This window comes from Scleropages formosus, chromosome 13, assembly GCF_900964775.1.
Source record: "Scleropages formosus chromosome 13, fSclFor1.1, whole genome shotgun sequence".
In the NCBI taxonomy this organism is placed as follows: domain Eukaryota; kingdom Metazoa; phylum Chordata; class Actinopteri; order Osteoglossiformes; family Osteoglossidae; genus Scleropages; species Scleropages formosus.
This window is the reverse complement of record NC_041818.1, coordinates 23,292,347-23,306,371: the sequence shown is the minus strand read 5'-3', so window position 1 is coordinate 23,306,371 and position 14,025 is coordinate 23,292,347. Positions and strand designations below refer to the sequence as shown.

The 14,025-nt window shown below is 46.0% G+C and overlaps 1 protein-coding gene across 2 annotated transcripts in view; it reads right to left on the bottom strand.

Annotated features, from left to right (window-relative positions):
- elf1 (E74-like ETS transcription factor 1) overlaps positions 1 to 12,838 on the bottom strand; it is a 39,824-nt gene extending 26,986 nt beyond the window's left edge. The window contains exons 1-2 of one of the 2 annotated variants that reach the window (XM_029257332.1): positions 12,787 to 12,838; positions 12,570 to 12,614 (exon numbers count right to left, since the gene is read on the bottom strand). The gene's annotated coding sequence lies outside the window, so the exon portion shown is untranslated. Of the gene's footprint in view, positions 1 to 2,393; positions 2,737 to 12,569; positions 12,615 to 12,786 lie in introns of those variants that run through there. The other variant, XM_029257329.1, reaches the window with a different exon arrangement.
- Between the last annotated feature and the right edge of the window lie 1,187 nt (positions 12,839 to 14,025).

Below are 14,025 nucleotides of genomic sequence, written 5' to 3'. Positions count from 1 at the left end.
CCATGAAACAGGACAAATTGAACCTTTTACTGGTTCCCACACAACCCAGCCAGGCCTGAATTATCTGAATCATCTTTTAACTGGGTATTCATAAGCACTTTATTCAAAAGCTCATCCTCCTCGTCACATGAGAGCTGCAGTCTTACTTCTTGATGTTGCTACACAAGATCTACACCTAGTTTTCAATTCCCTTCAGGCCCGACAGAAATGTGGAATTGCAAGTAAGATCAGAGATCATGAGCCCAGCAGTCTACTGTAGAGTAGGATAGCCAGTAGCATGGTGATTAAGGGTTAATCAGAAGGTAGTTGGTTCACCTAACAGAACTGGCATAGTATTACTCTTGAGAAATGCCCCACACAGAGTCTGAAACCCCTTGTCCCGAGCAGGGTCAGGGAGAACCGGAGCCTAACCTGACAACACAGGGCACAAGGCTGGAGGGGGAAGGAATGCACCCAGGACAGGACGCCAGTCCATTGCAAGGCACCCCAATCAGGACTTGAACCCCAGACCCACCGGAGAGCAGGCCCTGGCCAAAGCCACTTCGCCACCAAGCCCCCCGTGAAACATGCCAGTTTATCATAAATTAACAACACACTGCAGCGAAAATATCACCACTTTGATTCAATGTCACATGTTTTATTGCTCTGACGATGCCCAAGCAGCAACTGAAAGTCCCATTGCTACAGCTCTGTGCGGCTGATCTCATGCTCGTCTCAGTCACCCCGCGAGCATTTGTGTACCGAGCACCGAGTCTCTGGTTACGGCCCGGTTTCGTACACAAGGTTCACCGCGGAGGGACACACCCATATCCAATGGCAGGCTGCACCGGCGCTACCTGCTACTTGGCCAGCCCAACAAGGGTACGCAATGCAAAGCGACACCATCACACCACTTGGTGAAAACATCCACATTTCTCAGACCAAACACACATGGAAGATTTATTCCTGCAGCAAATATTCCTCTGAGTACATTTGTTCCTTGAGTTTCTTTCTCTTGTGAATGAAAGGACGCCGGTGAGGCTTACCAGATAGAAGCAGTCATTTATCACGCAGGTTTTCATACGCTATCGATATAGTTTCGGGACGGAAGGGGACGCTCTAAATGCCCCCTGTGCGGAGCATTATTTCTGAGAAGGGTCAAAAATAAAACTTAAGGGGAGGGAGGGAGCAAGCCGTTCCGCTACTACCGAGACGGGGAAACGTGCCTTACAGAAATGGAAAGGTGAGCCTCGAGCTGGCTATACCTGCAAGGAACAAGACTAAATTACCCCAGAAATCAAGCAAGAAACACGTCTCTCCTTTTATTGCTACGATGCCCCCCGCTCAATCTGATCTCTCAAATGGACTTTATCAAAAAATTATATCACTCATTTCAATGTGCTGGAGTGACTCGGTTCCCTAACCAAAGTCCATCTGAGGCTATAAAATGTAGAGACATAAATTATGCAAATCTGTGATGTCTGGTGGGGGGGGGGGGGGAACCATTAAAAACCAAAACGGAGGGAAACGTTCAGTCTGAGCTCCGATGACACAGTGATCACAAGCAAGTCTGAAACCGTAGTTTGCGAAGGGTCACGCATTGTCTCTCCATAACTGCGTTGAAAAGAGCTCGAGAAACACTCCTTTTCTACGAGGTGTGTGTGGGGGGGGGGGGGGGGGGGGGGGTGCGTCAGCATGCCACCTCACACCCCACTGGAGGGCAAGTGTATACTGAACGTTGTGTAACACGGTGTGGGTCAGCAGCCTACCTGAGAGGGTTGTGAAAACGAATTACCTGTAACTCCACACCGTAAGACACTGAACACCCATCGGCGAGGCTTTTGCGGCGTGGCTTGCGAAACACAGTCGGCCGTCTGGCTCAAACTCCCCATATTAGGCAACGAATGAGGGAAAAAAAAACTGAAACTCGGCCTTTGCGGCACAACACCCCTCCCAAGTTCAGGATACACAGCACAGCCCATGTACCATCCAAACTACCACTGACAAGACCCATCATGTATGTGTACGTGACTCCATAAAAGGCAGCACCATGTCCAGTTTCCCCAAAAATCGACTCTTCTGAAAGGAAGCCGTGAGCAACAGTCGGCCGAAACGCATCCAAAACACTTCTGCCGAAGCCGTCGTTCTACAAAAGCTTTTGACTCAGCTTCACACTCTAGAAGAAGAAACACACCCTCGCAGCCCGATCTGTACTCCATTAGCCTGAACTTCTCTGGAACTCAAATACTCATTTTCAGCAGAGACACCTAGATGGCAGGAAATGTCCCTCTGCTGCTAAAGCAAAGAAAAATAAATAAATAAAGGTTCTTAAATATTAACACCACCAACAAAAAGTCTGACCGGCTCGCAGTCTCACACAAACAAACGGGGTCAAAGAAACATAGATCACTAACCTTAGAGAAACCTCAGAGTCTTCATGTCAAGCGTCATGTCAACAATTAGGTCTTAAAAAAAGGGAAGAAAAAAAAAAAGAAAAATGGGGGGAAAAAGGAGTAAGAAGAGTGAGTGAGAAGCAAAAGCAGTCCTTGGGTGTGCCTACAGAGAGCAGGAGGGCATATTCCGTGCCTCGAATCCACCACCTGACCTCTCCCTTTCACCGTGGTATCTGATAGAGAAGAGGAAAAAAAAAAAAATTCAAAAAAAAGAGAAGCAGGCAATGGCTAAAGCAGCCTGCCTTAAAAAAAAAAAAAATAAAAAAAAAAAAAATGGAGAAGTGAGATGAAGCAACTTGCTCTCTCACTGTGAGTCACAGGACAGGCAGCCGTTCACAACGCCGACCTGCACAGAACAAAACACATGGCCGGCCAATCAGACACAAGGCCCCGCCCACTATGCAAAACATTTCAGGTGAGCTGCTGCGATGGCTATTGGCTGGGGAAGGGAACTGAGGGCTGGAGAAATGGCAGGGAGGGGTGGAGCAGGGCAAAATATTTGGTCAGAAACACCTGGACTGAATGAAAAGTACTTTTTAAAACATAGTGTGAGTGATAGATAGAAACATAGTATAGTGTGTGTGTTCCACTGATGTATGGATGAGTGACCCAGTGTAAGTAGTGTATCCAGCAGTGTAAGTCACCACGGTGAATAAGGTGTGCGGGCTGATAACACTTCAAAGAGTTCATTGGAACTCGCTTTGGAGAAAAGCATCAGCTAAATAAACAAATGTTTACTTAATAAAGTTTAAAAAAAAATGTAAATGTAGCTGTAAAACATACTACTTTTTACTACAGAGCTCAGGAGAAGCAGCAAGGCCAGTAACAGAATTTACACTTACTGTCCACCTGAATAGTATTAATTTGTGTAGTCGATGCCTTTCCCCAGCAGGACTTAGTGTTAGGTTTGTACATACTATATATTTATATATATATATGTAGCTAGTATATAAGCGACTATAGTGACTTTCTATGATTTACCCATTTACGGAGTCATTTTTACTGCATGAGTGGAGGGCAAGTGTCTTGATCAAGGATCCTACAGCAGAAGCCAGTAGTGAAACCAGGGTGTTTTAACTGCAAACAATACCTGCTGCCCCTGAAAGCACCTAGATTTTAATTTGCACAATTCATAAAGATATTTTTTCATAATCCAGAAAGGATACAATGTAAAACACGGTAAAATCATCTCTCCACCTCGATCACTTTTAAAAGCAGAGGATTCGATTTGGCCTTCACACCTTGGGATCGAACAGAGCTCGTTGTTTGGTCCGAGCAGTTGGGCCAAAGACAAGAGACAGCAAAATACCCCAAATAAAGAGGGACATCTGGCATAATTAGGCCTAATTTAGGTGAGAGGTACAAAGGGGGCGTGGTGGTGCGGCAGATTTGGCCTGTACCTGCTCTCTGGTGGGTCTGGGGTTCGAGTCTTGCTTGGGGTGCCTTACAGTAGAGTGGCATCCCATTCTGGGTGTGTCCCCCCCTCCAGCCTTACGCCCTGTGTTACCGGGTTAGGCTCCAGCTTGCCACGACCCTGCCTGGGACAAGCTGTGTGTGTAGGTGGGAGGTAAAGAAAACAACTACTGCAAAACATTTGTGTACACACACCTGTAGGATCACTGCACGCGTAAGGATTTATAGAACTCCCGGCCATGCAACGCTGTTTCTGCTCTTATGGGTGCATGTAAATTTGTTTCAGTTAGCAGGCGTGTGCAACCGGTCAAGGTCATGCCGTTCATAATGTTAAACATACACATTTGTCCGGTTGGAGATTCATGGAAGTCATTTTCAGGCTAACAAGCTCCCTACCCCAGTAACAGCATCAGTTCCTCCCCAGGGATTTGAGCTTCAGTTTCTTGGCTGCGTTCCTGCACCACTGTGAAGCGCTCGGTCTTGTGCTCAAAGAATTTCAAAGTGCTGTGACGCACAAAATGCTGAATTACACTCAAAATATTCAACTGTTTCCTACCTCCTGATGAACATCTTTTACCCATAAAGTGAAAATATTTTTAATATCTCCTCTCCAAACCTTGGAATGTGCCCAGTGCTCGCTCTGAGAAACTCTTGTGCCAGTTAACTTAAGCCTCCATCGTTCCTTGTGTTCCTTTAGCAGATCAACCATCAGATTGCAGGCTCCAGTTAAAGCTTATTTTTGTTTCCCTTTGCATGCAGGTTGAGACAGTGAGCCCTCCTGGGCCTGGACAGGCAAGAGGGTCCAGTCCCCCAATGAAAGGGGGGTTTACCCTCTCTACAAAGACAACAAAACAACCCCCACTGCCTTCCCCACAGCCCCACCTCTGTTTACCTGATGATGTAAGTGTCATCTGGGAAGGGCTGGGTAAACTAATTAACGTGACTCCCACCCACCCCCCCCACTCCGTCAACACCAACAGTCCAAGAGGAGTTTCAGCGATCAGGGAGACAGTGCTGAGTGAGTGTCTGTCTTGAGCTGTGCAAGAGGTAAACATGAAATGGAGTGCTGTGGTACAGCATAGGTGGGGTACCAGAGAGCTGGGAGGGGGAGTGCAGCTTGCATTTAGAAATAAGGCAAGACCAGACAGACCAAGCACATAACCTGCAATTGGGTGACTCAAGTCCCAGAGGAGCATGGACATATAAGGAGTTTACCGTACACGATTTGATTTTGGGAACCAGCACATTCTGTCTTTGCGCCCTCAGAGCATCGACCGTGGAGGTGCGCCGGGATGTACGGCAGCAGGAGCCAGTTGCAGGCTACTCCTCAGCCGATGCCGCCCATCTTCTCCAGCTGTGCTACTGCTGTTCTGTGAGCAGCTACCAATGAATGTACAGTTCGCTGGAAGGATAGACGTTCACATGAGGAGATGAAGTCAAGCTGTGGACAGCAAAACCCGATTCCACCTTAACGCATGACTCAGAGTGACACGATAGAGTAGGACAGGGCTCTGGAAGGTTGAATCCAGCAAGATTTTGCTCAGTGTAGGTGATGGAGAAACAGATTCAAGTTTGCATCTTTGTTGAACCTACCGAATTCCCACATCAGATCTCTGCTGGCCGAAAGAAAGCTGGAAAACCCATCTTCTGTGACTCGCTAGACAGCCTTCTGTGTTCAACAGTCCTGAACCTCATTTTTAACAAAAGCAGATATGCACACACACACACACACACACACACACACACACACACACACACACACACACACACACACACACGCACGCACGCAGAGGACTGGACAGGGGCTGCAAACCTCAAATCACCCAAATATGAAGAACGTGTGACCCCAACAGGCTAAGTGTGAAGACCCGCCCTTCCTCTGCAGCCTAAAAATACAGAATGTCGGGTCTCAACTACCAAAGCTTTGCACAGAAGACCAACACCAACAGCACAGAGTCACCGAACGGCTCCCCTTTCTGTAGCTTATTCCATTAAGTAAGCAGATGCCTCACTTTCCTCCCAGGCACTGAAGTGGCTCAAGTTAGAAATAGTTTCCCCCCACCAAGGCAGGCAAAAAACAGAAACTTCTTTCAAATGTTTCCATCACTTTTACTTTTCCACATTTATAAAGCAAAATTTATTTCAATTTCAGTCATCCAGTATATCTTGCCTAGATGTTAGCCAAGGAATACAGTTGGTGAATCGATTCACCGATGGAGCAAACTGCGCAGATCCTGTTTACTGTATGAGCAAAGTTTCTAAAACATACAACCAGTGAGCAGGCAAGATAAAAATAGAGGAAAAAAAAAAAAAAATTAAAATAGGCGTGGTTGTCGGTCCCATTCTGAGGTCAACTTTCAATAGCGTTACGAATCACTTGGCAAAGTACTCAAGGAAAGTGCCTCCACAACCAGGAAGGTCTGAGGCTTATGGAGAATATTGATGGAAGGAATGGATGAGACAAGGCTGTTCCAAAGGCCACCAAAAGAAATGCAACCAAGGTGAGCGAAGAATCTGCTGGAACTGTTAGAGAAGGTTGTTTGCATGAGATACTGGGAATGGTGCCACAGTAGTGCTGGATGCCAGTCAAATAGGTGACCAAGCTGAACTCCAACTGATACTACAGCCAAACTTCACCCTGCTTGACAATAGATGTGTGGGTTCATCCTGACATCCCACATGGGTTCAGTCTCATGCTGGGGCTTTCAAACAATTGTCATAAATAAGACTGCTCAGCTTACAGCAACAGGTAGGTGCTGTTGGGTTCAGGAACTAGACCTTGAGTGAAAGGGCTGAAAGAACTTGTCTCCTGTTCAGACTTACAAGGCTCACTCAGGCGAGTGTTTTGTGCCTGTTAAATGCCAGCAACCATAGCAGAAGTGGCAGTCACCTCAGCAGAAATTCTGGTGGTAACAGTCCAGTCCAGTCAATGCAACTGCAGACTACTGACCCATTCACTTCTTGCACAGGGGAAGGAAAAGTACCAACCGTGGCTTCTGGTAAGATTTGATCATGAGAGCAGAGACAAGACAACACAACTGACCTAACCCTCACTCCCATCACATCTCACCATGCACCTGGGTCAGAATTACTGAACCGGATCAGACAATTCTAAAAGAAAAGGGTAAGAAAATCAACTCACGGATTTCATTGACAGTGCTGCTCATTATAGGTGCTCTTTTGACCTCTCGATCACATGGTGCGATTGTATACTCCCTTGACAAAGTCACTTATTTGCTTCAACTCAACAGGTGGGTCTCCAACAGCACTACCCTGAGCCTTTTAAAAGAGTACCATGGAGTTATACATGAGACACACACAACCTAGTGTTTGGAGACTCATGTTTGCTAGGGTGATGCGGAACCAAGTGCAGTTGCACGGTGTTATTCTATAGAGAATCAGCAGGCACAATGCGTTGTTCTCGTGCGAGGGTCACCGATGAGCAAACGCCAATACCAGGAGAATCCGAAGCCGTGATCCAGGAAACAAAGTCAATGGTCAAGGAATGAAGAGACAGGGGGACTGGGTTCGGGGAGGACAGGAACCGGAACAAGTATGGGAACAAGGACGAGGAGGAAAACAAGGATGCGGGAGAAATCACAGGTGTGGGTGAGCGGATGACTCAACGAGGTTCCGCGATCTGGTCGGTCCGGTGTCGTCCTTTTATGCTCCGTCTCTCTGATCACCCCCAGGTGCAGCAAGTTGTGATGAGGTCGTGGGCGTGACAGGGACAGAGAAATCACACAGTTCAGGATGCGGTGCCATACCTAAATGAATCATTCATCCAATTATGTCGCAATAGTGGTACCTGAAGCATTCCGCCTTCGTTGTCGACATCCTGGTGAAGTCTACAGCATGCAACTATTCTAATGAAACCAGGATGAGGAAAGAGTTCTGGAATGACCATCTTAGGATACCTTCATTTTTTTTCATCCATACAAGAAGCCCCACAGGACTAGTTGCCCAAGCTGCCTCGCATGTAGACAGGAAGTAAGAGTGCCGGCCATCTTGAAATGAAAAAGGAGCAGTTCCTGGTGATCTAACCTGGGGCCCAGAGTCAAGCAGGGGACCAATTAGTGCGATGGCGAAGGCCTCATCGTCGTAAACCGTAAAAGGGTAAACGGGATACGGTCCGCTACACAGAAAAGGGGAAGTTCGCATGAGAGATGTGCTTGCACTAACAGTGAACACAGAAGTAATTGTGTTGCAAAATAAAACACGCAACTTCCCCTTCACCTCTACGCTGCGCAAACTGACAGTTATATGGCTTTTGGCTGGTGAATTATTCCCAAGAAAGGAGCCCTGCTGCTGACTGTGCGGTATTAATTCCACATGATCTCTTGAAACAAATTGTTCTGCGTGTTGAACATTTTTTGTGTTTCAACAAAGAGATGATTAGCCCTCTCGAGGACAACCGAGGTCAGGTCGGCGTATTTGTTCTCGGCTGAAACGCTAACGTGAATAATTTAGGCCAGAAGTTGCTGCTTGTCGTGGTATCCAGCATGCACTCCAAATATAGCATACAGAAGGTTCCGGTTTCTTTATCTCGATCGCCATGGTCCGAACCCGGAATCAAGGACCCCGTGCGACCTGCTGTCCTGATGGAGCTGATTACAGAAAGGCTAAAAACACAATCGTGAAACAGGTCACTTTCGCCAGATAACCAGCACTTCCTTTATCTGGCAGCTTCGGAAATTCATTACCTTCGTTTCTGAGGAATAGTGAGGTTCTCTTGTAGAGAAGTGCAGAGAATATAAAAGTCTGTTGAACCACACACACGCTGTCTGAAACCGCTTGTCCCATATGGGGTCGTGGGGAGCAGGAGCCTAACCTGACAATACAGGGCGAAAGGCTGGAGGGGGAGGGGACACACCCAGGATGGGACGCCAGTCCGTCGCAAGGCACCCCAAGCGGGACTCAAACTCCAGACCCACTGGAGAGCAGGACCCAGTCAAACCCGCTGCGCCACACCACCACAACCGCATCTGCTGAACCGAGCTCAGTAAAATACATACTTCTGTATCAAGTCCCCAAAGACTAACTTTACAGCATTTTGTCCTGTACTTACCACTTTTTTACAGCACACTATGCAGAATAATCTACCCCTTTGTACAGCTGGGTAATTTTCACTGCATCAGATACAGGGGATGTGTACAGAAGTATTTCAGCACTGCAGCAATAGGTTTGAATCTTGGTCTTTCAGCTGCAAGGCAACAGCTCTAACCACTAGGCCACAGGAACAGAGCCTGCACCAAAAAAAAAAAAGAGTAAAGTGTAAAACTGCAACCAAAGCATGCAACTCCTGTGTAATTTAACATGTTTTGTTACCCGTAGTTTGTCATTTTTTCAGTGGCATAACCAAAACAAAAACCTGAATAAAACAGGTTTCATAACGATGAAGTACAGTTCAGATCTGGATATCTATTTACATTTTTTCCATCTCCAATCACAACCATACCCCCCCCCCCCAACTCAATGAGCACAACAAGCCATGTTTTCAATAATATTGACCAGAGACATATCTACAGCAATCATTTTCACACTGGAGCTGCCACGCTTCCGATCGTTAAATAGTAAGAACATCTGTAGGAGGGCCCGTTGATGTGGGCAAAATCATGTTGTCATATCGTTCAACGCAGAGTAATACGCGGCATGGCTGCCGCTGTTGGCTGTTACGACCGATGGCAATATTCCAGATTCCATGAGCACATTTCAGTCCATTTTTTGTAATTGGACATTAACAGAGAGCTACGCCGCAGAAACGAGAGGCCTGTACGTCACACAGTTGCAGCGCCCTTGTCGGCTCTTCGAACACTGCTTAGGTACCCACAACCAAAAAGTTGTATGTAGTCATTTAGACTTAGGACATTAAATCTGAATTGCAGGCAAGCATCACTTGCGGGTCTGCATTGCCATATTCAAAGTCCATTAATTGATCTGGGTGTTTTTTTGATAGAGACACAGTAACATGGTTCAAATGCCACCTGTGCACCATAGCACAAAGCTAAAAAACATCTGAAACAATGTGCGCGAGGAATTTCCTCATACTGAAATGCATGCTAATGGTATGAGGTTACAGCTGGAATTTCCCTCCTTCCCCCTGGGCACGATGTCTGTTGGTCAGGTGAGGTTTGCTGTGCGCCAGCATGACGACAGCTGAAACCAGGACTGGGGAGCGGGAGCAGCCTGGTAGTGAGGAAGTTTGCGGGTCATAGTCCTGTAGGCTATTTCACATACACACCACTCTCACTCGCATAGAGAAGTTCTGCACATCTGCTGGGCCTATGCATCTCACTTTTTTGTTTCATAATGGCTTACTCAAAACCTCTTCTCTGCTGGGAGCTATTGAGAATTGAGAAACAAAGTAGCTTCCATTTACATTTACAGACCCGGCAGATGTTTTTCCTCCAAAGGGGCATAAAACTCAGAGTAAACACTGCATCCCACGACAGACAGAGAGCTTAGATGCAAATAAACAATTACTGAAGCATAGCTTGTTTGTTTGATACTGCCGTTTTCATAGCGCACATATATCCTCCAGTTGCTGCCTAATGAAATGACAGAAAGAAAAACAAGGAGATAAAATATAGATGTAGACAGAGGTGGAGATCAGCAGGCAGGTGATGGACCAACTTATGAACATGGCAGCAGATCAAGTGAGAAAATGGGTCCAGAAGAGACGAGCTTTGAGACCCTTCTTGAACAGTGGAAAGGATTCAGCAGTCTTGAAGGACAGAGGGAGCTTGTTCTACCACATCAGAGCAAAGACTGAGAATCAATAGGTTTTAGAGTTTGAACCTTTGTGAGTAAGAATGTCAAGCAGCCAAAGGTGGAGGAGTACAATGATCCAGCTGGGGTGAATGAATAAAGTTCTGTAGGTACTGGGCTGATAGTGAGAGGACTGTCTTGTAGGCTGTAATCAAAATCTTGAAATGTATGTATTAACACTATAAATGTTACAATAGAAATAACTTGAAAGAAAGACTACCTAGTGGTCACTTGCATTCTGACCACAAATAACTGGTCAGAATGATCAGCAGAGTACAGACCCATGCGGAGCTATCGTGGTTCTATAAGTCCGGAGACCTCATTATACTTTTATGCGCATGGATCATTATTTTGATCATCGGCTTTCAAGTCAGCCTTCTTCCACGTGCAGTTTACCAGAAGTACCTGCCTGCCGTAGAGAAAACGAACACTACACCCTCTTCACTTAGTAGTCATCTTCTCTGTTTCTCTATCAGAGTTGCAGGCCATGTCGCCGCAAAGGACTGACCAGTCAAAGACCCACGCGGCACAAAGACCCACAACATGTTCACGCAAAGCCATGGCTCCAAACTCACAAAGACCCACAAAATGTTCCCAAAAAGACCTATGGACACATCCACACAAGGACCCAGCAAGCAAGTTCATTAACTGGTCTAGAAGAGCAACCCCTTTTCATTTGTCACCCCCCCTCCCCCACACTCACCCCCACCTTAAGCGCAATACAAAGGTCCTGTCCAGCCACATGACACTACTGCTCACATAGATGTGCGCAGAAAAGAAAAACTAATGTGGCGTGTGTTGATGCAGGCTGTTGCCCAGTAGTCAAGAGGCCATTATGTCAACTGTCAAATGGCTTTGGCCTTAAGGCAGTGGCCTAGATACTGATCAAAGTGCTAAACAAATGGAGCATAGCGAGACAAAAATCCTTTGGTTTGGGCACGTTACCTTGTCTGCTTTTGCGACAATGACATCTTAACCAAACGCTGAGCTCCTAGGCTTCCACTGGCCCCACGAATTGGCCCAACTCAAGCCGTCCTCATTCTTTAACTTGCCTAAATGTGTGGTAAGACACCTCCATTGCTTCACGTCCTTGAGTCTTGACAAAAGGCGAGGGATGTCGACAAAGTCCCTTTGTGCTCGGCGATCCCCCCGGCAAACCGTTCAAAGGCGGAGCAGAATCACCCTACATGGCTGCTGCTGGAGGCACAAGGAGGGAGGTAGAGCAAAGACACACCAGGGTGTGTTCAAAAGGGTCTCTGTACCAGCCCCATGACCAACGGCTCTGCACATGGGTACATTTAGAAGCCCTTATCTAGGGTAATTGGTTTCAGAAGACCAAAATTTCTCATTAGCTGCTGGCACTGAGGATTGGGAGGAGAGGGTGGCCTGGTTGGGCCTCAATTTACAGTCATTCAGCTGATCTCCCCCTACAAGGAGGAGGAGGGCTGAGAACCCCTCTCACACAAACACAACCTGGAGGAAAGCACGGCACACGGTCTGTCCCTGCCTCTCCCACAGAGACCAAAGAACCCAGGAATATAAACACGTGGCTCACGTTTGGACAGTCAACAGATCTGGAGTAAATCACGGAGTCCGAGAGACGGCTGTTTAAATGAGGATCTTTATCTTCAATGGAAGGATCATGGACACAACTGCGACTACATGTGTCTGGGGGGGGTTTGCAAAACCTCTACTTTCAATAAGCTCTATCCAAGTTAAAAACAAAAAAAAAAAAATCCTTAACTAAGAAATAAATGTTGGAAAGTTTTTTTTTTTCTGTCTTTCATGTATTTTGGCTTAACATTTATGCTGACAATTCTAGTAACAGTTGATGTAATAAAGTTTGCAGCCCATAACGTTGCAAACTGCGGGAAACAGGCAAAGAAACATCAGGTAACCGTCAAAGCATCATCAGCCCATGGCAGAGACCTTCCTGCAACATCTCTACAGCCTTACCTCGGTCATGGGATGCTCTTGGCCGCCGCGTGCGATCTTGTGTTTCTGTGGTCAAACAATGCCAGTTTCATCCATAAACACCATGTCAGTTATTGATATTATCCAAGAAATAGAAGGGGAAAAAAAACAATTTAAAATAAAAAAATCAAGTCCTTTCCTCCCTTCTAACATCCAGCCTGGAAAACACGGAGAATCTATTGACAGACGACTTGCTAACCTCCAACTTTTGACTTTTCCCTCTTGCCTTACAAGGCTGCTCCCCTGTTTCCAGTTGTTTCCAGTGGTTTAACAGCATGGGGATTTCCTCCGCACTCCTCCACTGGGATGGTGTACATGAGTCACATTTTTCCCTGGACAGCGGCCAGCATCACACTAAGGGACCGTCACTAAATTACCTCAGTCAGGAAGAAGTGAAACAGCACTGAGGTCATTCCTCTCCTCTTCAAGGGGCCGTTCAATGATGTCAGCAACTCAGAATTGAGACGATGAACAGCCTGCAAACAACTCCAGAAAATATTTACATTTATTTAGCGGACGCTTTTCTCCAAAGTGACTTCCAATGAACTGTATGTAGTGTTGTCAGCCCACACACCTTATTCACCCAGGTGACTTACACTGCTAGATACACTACTTACACTGGGTCACTCATCCATACATCAGTGGAATACATTTAAATGATATCACACTCTAGAGGTCCTGGAGAAACAGGTGTAACCCTCCATCTCTAGCTAGCTGGGAGAGACCACATGGGTGTTAACTACCTTTCAGGGGTATGGGATAAATGCAAATACATTTTCACAATAACTAGTTTAAAACTCAGAAGTTATGAAAAAATACAAATGTTCTGGTGGATTCTGGGCATATGACCCAGGAACAGAGTCATACAAGTCATCAAGACATTCGCTCTTGGCTTTCAACACATTTTCAACCGTAAATCAAACACACTCCTTTCTATACCTGGTCAAAGCGACCATTAGGCAAACACTTTAATTGCATATTTTACCTGAAAATGTGCTAATTTAGTAAGGTACAGTTGCGGTGGTGAAAGCTGATGTACAGTATTGTTGTGATGTGCAGTATTTTATTTGTTATGTTTTGGCCACGGAGAGGAAGATATAGATGATCCCTAAAGTTATCATCACATTGGACCCCCCACCCCCCCCACCCCCCTTTGGAGAACAAGGAGAGGAATTTGAAGACAGTGTAAACTTCTTTGTCCGGTAAATACCTACTCCTGTCGCAAATAAAATAATCAACATAACATTGTTAATGTTGCCAGTATTTCCCAGATAGTGGATAATTAGAAGATACTGTTTTTATTTATTATTTCATAGTAATTTGTAACTTACCCTGTTCCTAGGCAATTAGTTTTCATTGTCCTATTACAAGGTCATAATACAAAATCAGTGATCAAATTGTCATTTACATATTTTGCTTTTTTCCTTTGATGACTGCT